Source organism: Chinchilla lanigera, unplaced genomic scaffold (assembly GCF_000276665.1).
Source record: "Chinchilla lanigera isolate Chin_1 unplaced genomic scaffold, ChiLan1.0 scaffold00112, whole genome shotgun sequence".
NCBI classification, from domain to species: Eukaryota; Metazoa; Chordata; class Mammalia; order Rodentia; family Chinchillidae; genus Chinchilla; species Chinchilla lanigera.
The window spans coordinates 3,475,222-3,483,378 of NW_004955513.1; positions in this window are offsets into that span (position 1 = coordinate 3,475,222).

An 8,157-nucleotide genomic window follows, 5' to 3' on the forward strand; every position below is an offset into this window, starting at 1 on the left:
GAGAAGCAAAGGTGCAGCCATGTGTGAAGCCAGGAGACTTCGGCTACAGCCAGTCTGCTAGTAACCTGGTTAGTTTAACACGTTCTTTCTGCGAGGCTCCGTGCATGGGTAGTGTCAGGAGTCAAGCCCACCCTGTCCCCAGCACAACCTCCCACAACAGAGGAGCTCAGAGAAGTCTGGTATCCTGGCTTGAGGTTGTAGCTTCCTACAGGTCTGCAAGGAACAGGGGGACAGCGGCACCTCCTGGCTGATGACCTGGATGCCCATCCACAAGAAGGGTGAAGGCCGAGGACAGCAGATAGCTTGTCTGGGGATGAGTGGCCGCGCCTGGTCCACGGACGGCCAGAGGGGAACAGTGGGTAAGGGCTGACCTTGGAGTCAGATCAGAACTACAGAGGGTGGAACTTCTCCGCCTCTATAATCTCTGTCTCTGTGGCTGTCTGTTTCTCTTCTATAGATACATAGTTAGAGATCTAGAGAGAGAGATCGTTCCAAGGGCTAGGATTTCCTTCTGGGGACATACCATACTGTACATAAATATGGACAGAGATCTTTTTTGGTGGTTTTGTTTCTCTGGTGAACCCTGCCCATTATGGGGTATATCTAGACGTCCCCCCAAGGCCTCATGCAGTCATAGGTGGGGCTCTTCAAAATTGGCAGGATCTAGGGTGTGTGATACTGGGATTAAGGGTGTGTATACTAAATTAGTCCACTGATTGGTTTAGCATAGTTCTGGGTGTGGATAGTGGCTTCCTACTTGGGATGTGGGTGGCACCACCCAAAAGGTTTGTGGCCTGGATGGGATAAAAGGGAAAGGGAGGTTTGCTTCACTGCTTTGCTGCTTCCTGCCTGCCCTGCTGTGGGCTATTTCCACTCTGCGATGCCCCTGCGCCATGTCACCCTTTGCTGGAGCCGGCTGACTGTAGACTGAAACCTCTACAAACTGTGAGCCAAAATAAACCTTTCCTCTTTTAACTTGTGAGTGTTGGGTATTTTGTCTCAGCAATGAGAAAAGTAATTAAGTAATTAAAGTAATTAAATTAATTAAGTAATTGCCCCACAGGGAAGTAGACCATCTCCAAGACTTCAGGGCAGAGAAAAATTTCTTAACCAAGAAACAGAAGTGCCCAGCCCAGGAAAAGGGTAGTAGTTTTGTCTGTATTAACGTAAAAAAAACTCAGATCATCAAAAAGCACCAAGACGCAATGCCAAGGCAAGCTGCAGAGCAGTGGATGTTTGAAACACATATGCAATGATGGACTGAAGCCCAGGTCATAAATTAAGTCGGTAAGAAAGCGGTCTCCCATCCCCTTAGCAAGGCAGGGAGTGGGCAAAGGATGTGAACAGGAAGCTCACAGCGGAGGAAACAGAACGGAATGGAAAAACATCCCAGGCAGAGGGGCCCGGACTGGCCGTGCGGGTGACTGTGGAAGTGCAATAGATGAGTATTGGGGCCTTTGTGCTCCCCGCCCTGTAGCCAGGAAGACCGAGCCACAGCACAGGCTCACCCCTGCATGTGCACAAGGCCGTCAGCGGTTCAAGTCCACAAGTGCCATTTGCTGGTGAGGACACTGTGCAGCCCGGACTCCTGGTCCCCGACAGCTGATGAGTGACAGCGTCTTTGGAAACAATTCAGCCGTGTCCTGTGGCGTGAAAGAGGCTACTCAGCTCCGCTGCTGGGTGTCGAGTGAAACAGCCACCGTGTGACCTGCAGTTCTGCTCCTGCAGTGGGTGTAGACGGCCACTCAAAACCCGCAAGGAAGTATCTTCAGTGGCATTATTTGGAACAGTCAAGAATGTGAGGCAACCCAAATACCCACCCGTGGGTGCCTGGCCAGGTACAGTGTGCTGTCGCTGCTGTGGGACAGAGAGCATTTGGCCGCACAAAGGACGGAGGTGCTGACACGGCCACTGTGTGCATGGAGGACACAGCAGAGGCAGAGACAGACACAGAGTCCAAACGCGGCAAGATTCCGTTGGGGCAGGTGCAGAGCATGTGGGAACGTAGACCCAGAACGTGGATGCCTGGCTTCTTGGGTCTGCTGTGCCGTAGCTAAAGGGAACAGGGCTTCTTTTTGAGATAAAAAAATGTCATAACATCAATTGTAATGTGGGGTGTATGTATCTGTGAACACACTGTAGACTATTGAGCTGCGCATTTTGTTTTTAAATTTTTAAAGTTAAATTTAAATTTTTATTTGTTCGTGTTGGCAGTACCCAATGATTGCATTCCTTGTCGGAGCTGTTGCATGCACCTAACGCATCTGAATTCTTTTTTCATTCTTTCTCCTCCCTTCCATCCCCTCCCTCCATCTCTTAGTCTCCTCCCCTCTTGCAAAAGATCCACGCCCCTGTACAGATGAAATAGGTGACCTGTATGGTAGGTGAACTGCAACTCAGTAAAGCTGTTACATAAACAACAGGACAATGAGGCCCTTTACCCACCCCCTTCCTAACTCCATACCTGGAGAAACTCCAGGCACACAGGGGAGTGCACGAGGAGGCCTGTCACCCTGCATGTGATTGTGTCCATCCAGCACCCACCCACAGGTGGACACATCCCAGGATAGTGATAGACAGGTGAGATGCATGAGCCACCCATATCCCCCATTCCAGGGCAACTCAGCCTGGAGCCTGAGCTGTCCCTGCATACACAGTCCCGACCCTGGCTAGAGGATCCTGGCTCAAGGGTCCCTGAGGAGTCCCTCCCCATCCATAGAGCCCTCTGACCACTACCCTAGCTGACCTTTGCAACTGTGAGCCCCTTCATGTCCCATGTGCCAAGCCCTGGGTGTGCCAGGCAGCTGTCGTATGGAAGCTGTGAAGTCAGAATGGATCTGGGCCAAGCTGGGGATGCCTGAAGTTGCCTGGTAGCTCCCAGGGTGGGAGCAGTGTGCTTTGCTCTCAAACTCTGAAGGACTTGAAAGAGAGATGTTAGAGAAAGAAAGATTCCAAGTCCTGTATGTCCCACTGGCTGCAGCTCTGTAACACGTGGGCCACCACGCAGTGTGTACATCAGCACTGCTGTGTGTCAAGGCTCCTAGACAGGGCAGCCTTGGCATGGCTGTCTCTGCCTCAGCGACTACCTGGGAGGATGTGACTGTGGGGACAGAATCGTTTGGAGGTACCTTCACCCCCATCTGTTGCTAGCAAGCCACGGACCCCTCAGCAGGACCAAGACCAGAGCACCTCATGGGGTCTCACCCTTGGCAGAGTCTCCCTCCCTGCACAGCCTCCTGGGGAGGTGACTGCTCACCTACTGGTGCAGTTCCAAAAGCCCAAGGGCAGCAGGCCGAGCAGAAGTGCATGCCCTCCCAAGTCAGCCGGGCATGACACCAGCCTATGGTTTTGGACAGTCACATGCTGCTAGGATGCCAGACTTGGAGCCCTGTGGGAGGAGGGTGGTACTGTCTTGTGTAGGGAGTGGGAGGGCTGGGCAGGATCATAGTAGCCATCCACAGGAAGTGCGTTCTGCATCATCATGCTGGATGCTCCAGCATCTTGATGACTGGCAGTGAAATAGAGATTTATGGGCAGCTCTGTCAGCTATCTATCTATTTATCTATCTACCATGTGTGCATGTCCATGTATGTGTGTATGCATATCTGTGTATCTGTCTATCATCCAGCTATCTATCATGTATGTAACTATGTATGTATCTATCATGTATTAACTATGTATGTATCTATCTTCCTATCACCTAAATACCTATGCATGTGTGTCTCTCTCTATCTGCTTTCTATCATCTGTGCACCTGTGCATGTGTGTGTCTATCTCTATCATCTATCATCTATCATTTATGTATCTGTGTCTCTCTATCATCATCTATCATTCTATCTATCTATCTATCTATCACCACCTATTTTCTACTTATCTTTCTGAATGGTTTTATTTTCTTACTCCCTTACCCCCTCTATCTAACACCTTTAGAATAAGTTTTCATGAACCCATGGTTAGGTTCTATCAAAACCCTCCACAGGAAACACTGATATGACCTTGAAGTCAAGAATCCTATAAGTCCTGCCAAGTCAGCAGGCTGCTGATGGGATTCTGATGGGAACGGTCTACCCTTCTCTCCCCATCCAGGTTCTACACTAACACTCCCTTCCCTCTGCTGCCCCCCATGGCTTTGCGGAAGTCTCATGGCCTAGAATGTGGCTTAAAAAGCCATGTGCAGCTCCTGTTGGCCACCTGCCTAATAGGACAGCTTTGAGTAGCTCCTTCCCTCTGGGTCAGGCCAGGTCTGATTGCCTGGTACCACCATCCCCTCAGCAGGATGCAGAGAGAGGTCTCTGGGCTGCATCAGTCCAGTCAAGCTCTGCCTGAAGCTGCTGGGTGAAGTCACAGTCACCTTTTCCTAGGATCCCTGAGGGCTGGTTGAGGACCCCATGCCCAACCTCTTCTGAGCCCATAGGCCATTGCTGGGTTACAGGACCCACTGGGGCCCAAGAGAGGGTGGGGCCTACCTGTGCCAGGCTGAGTGTGCAACAGCAAACAGAAATGCTGAAATGACACCCAGGATTTGGAAGCAGATTATTTAGGTTGATGAGCACTTGTTGGGATCATTCCCAAAATATCAGGCCCTGATCGCTGGTGATCTATGGCCTGTGTGGGATAAGCCAGCAGGAAGCACAGAGGCAGAATGGCTGTCAATTGTGGATTGGTTTATACAATGTGCATCACAGTGACCAGCTGTGCATCACAGCAACCAGCCGTTTCTAAGAGACAGGAGCAACAAGAACTGGAACAGGAACTATTACCTGAGCAACTAAGAAACTGAAGTATACTGGCTGAGGTCGGGGCATCTTCTGCTACATTTCCCTCCTCTTTTAGTTTCCCTGGCAAATCTTTGCTGGGCCTTTTACACGTGATCTTCTGAGACAAGGTCCAACTAGAATTTAGGCCTATCTGCTCTGTAACATTACTCTGGTAAAGTAGTGAGGGAGTTAATCTGATCTAGGAGAGTGTCCAATGTGTCTCAGATGCTCACCAAATCTTGGTCAAGTGCTTGATTGACTGTTCTATTCTCTTGGGGCAAATGTCCATGCAGTTTAAAGCAAGACAAAAACAAACAAACAAACAAAATACCAAAAGACCCCTACTGGTAGCAGCGGGTAGGGAAGTAAGGACTAGGGTAAGCAGAATCCAGGTTAATTAACAAAAACCACAGCTAGCAGGGGGGGGAGGGGGGCAGGCAAGCAAGGATTGGGATAAGCAGCCTGACAAGACACAAAAACCAAGGAGAATATGTTGGAGCAATCCTGTGAATGGTGTCCTCAGGCTTCAGTTGTGTGTGGACCGGTCAGTGTGTGTTGTCTCTTCAGAGTGAGCCTCAGAGGAGCTGTCCAGGTAAATTTTTCAGCAGATCTAAGGCTGGATTTCTGAAACTTGTAGAGGCAGTTATTATGCACCTGGGTTATATGTGTGTGCCGGAATGTCTACAGATGTAGCTGGTCTTTTAAGTGATTACAGCTGTAAGTAGCTTTATGTTTTATTCTGTGTCTTTAAATGGGGAGAGTCCACTATATGCATGAGGTCAGGGCCAGTGACACAGATGCTGAAGCCTGAGCTAGCTGCAGGGGTACAGGTACCAGTGCTGTGGCTTGAGCTTTCAGAACACACAGTAGAGGCAGGTCTGGCTCTGATCTTCCTGAAATACTGGGTAAAGTTTTTCTGGCTTTTTCATTTGGATCCCCAGAGGGGGCTTAGGCCTCTGGACAAGATTATTTTGCATCATTGGTGGCAGGTTTCTAAACAGCAGTTTGCTGTGCAGATCATCCCTGCAGGAGAATTTTAGCCAAAATAAGTTTTCCAAGGTGACCACAGCATATTTCTAACAGAGTTACTTCCATCCATAAACAGGATATACTCAGCATCTGTCGGGGGGTCCATATTTAGAACAGTTCATCCCAGTACAGCATGTGGCGCTTGGACAGTTAGGTCTCAGTCTAAAGTGAGCTTGTCAGCTTTCTTGATTAGAAGGACAGTGACTGTGACATCATGGAACCACTTTCTACCAGATATTGTAGCAGAGCTTTTGTGCCTTTCCAGCAGGCAGCTTGGGTGTCATCAGTCAGAAATGCAGTGAAGAGGAAACAAGTCTTTGAACCTCCAGGAGGTTGAGTCCAGGTCAATTAACCTTTGATTTCAGAGCTACAGGCTGGCAGACAGGAGCCAATCTAAGGCAGAAGGAGATACTTTTTAGGTCCAGGCAAGTGTAGCAGCAGGCTGTGTGTGGCAGAAGACTGAGGCAGTGTATACAGAGGGAAATCACAGCAGCATTGGCAGCTTGGAGAACTTGAACTGGCTTTACAGGCAGGAGAGGTGTACTGTTTGATGGAGGTGAGGGTTGCCTTGGGACAGAGTTCCATCACCAAAGGGGCATGATTGACAGAAAGCCCTACGGGTGAGTCCTTTGTCCATACTTCTGGAAATGAGTCTCTCAAAATTTCAGGGTTATGATTATCAGGCATTTCAGGCTGATGTAGGCACTATTCTTCCTTCTAGGGTGCAGTCAGAGTCAATATCAAGTCTGAAACAGTGGACCTGAGTGTGAGGGAGGCTGATCACGTCCCAGGAGAGGTACAGGGCACTCAAGCATGTACAGGAATTCATGTTTGATAAAGCGTCCGTCAGTCTCACAGGATCTGCTTTGACAGAATTTCTTTTCAGCGGGGAGCTCCAGTAGGTAACTTCAGTAACTTTAGACATGTTTACTGGCTTCTTGCCTCCTTCTCTGAGGTCTGCTGGGAGAGCGGTGTGGTGCTGATCTAAGGCTTCATGGCCCTCTGTCACATGACAGTCCAGTCTGGACGCACTTGGGGGAGGACTGTGTTCACCCAAACATCAGGATCAATCCTAGTGGTGGGGACTTTCAACTGTAACCAGCCTGGGGCCCCATCTCAAATACAGTGGCCTCCTTCAGTATTAAACAGACTCAGAAGGAGTTGCTGAGAGCTGTCCCATGTTGGCAGGTGGGTACACAGGTGTGGAGCCAAGGTGAAAATGTTCTAAACCCCTTATGGCAAGTGAGTCCAAGTAAGTAAATCTGGGAGAGCAGGAGGCTATGGTGCGGGAGACAGAACTGGTAGTGGTGGTGTCATGGCTGCCTGAGCAGCTTGGGGTTGATGAATGTAAGAAGGAGGCAGGTCAGACTTGGGGTCCTTGGGCAGAACAGGATAAAGCCTTTTGGGCTTGGACTGAATCTGACAGCCTCTCAGATGGCCTTGTGGGTTTGTTTTGATGACTAGGATGGCTTTCTTGCCATGCAAGACCCAGGGGCAGAGCCAAGGTGGGAGAGTTTGTAGAACTTCAGGACTCCAGTTATCTGTCTCGGGCTGATGCAGGTGTCATCTTCCTCTTGGGGAACAGTCAAAGTTGAAAGTGCAGGATTCAATGAGGGGGAGGCTGACTTGTGCGAAGGAGTTGTCCTCCCAGCTGTAAGTTTGTGGCAGGCAGAAGGGGCAAAGGCAAGAGACCCAGTTGCTCTGGTGATGGTAGCTTTTTGACAGAGGGATTTTGACCAGGAAAGTCACAGGTTTGCCCCCCAACGTTTGTAAAGACTTCTGGGAGCCTAATTTGACAGAGCTCGGTCCGTCCTATCTACTCAGGCCTGAGAGGGTGCAACTCATTTGTCATGACTGATAATCCAATTTTCCTCAGTCAAAATGTGGAACTCAGAAGGAATTGCTGATGGTCATCTCAGGTGGGCGTTAGATGACACCATCTGACCAGGATAGGAGTGTAAACAAAAGGCCCTGGAGGGAGGGCCTCTGTGGCCAAATGCAGGCAGTGACCTGGAACTGGTTCAATTGGCTGGAAGTAGATGAGCTGGAGGCGCGATGTGAAGCTATAGGTGTTGGCAGCAACGGCAACAGCTGATGAGGACCAAGGCGGAATTCTCAGGAGAATGGGCCTCTTTTTTCTTTTGTTTCCCTGAGATGCAGGGCATGCTTTGGTTTCATTTCCAACTATAAAAGCCCCTTTTCGTGCAGTCAGGGACTGTGGGTTTTACCTAATTAGTTCCCATTCTATTTCCCTACGGTGTATGTCATGTACCCTTGAATGAAGGTGCAACAGACAAGGATGGATCCTCCTCAGAGAGAGGCCATTCAGATGCCCTGTGAAGGCTCAGGCATGACTTAGCTAAGGAGGGTG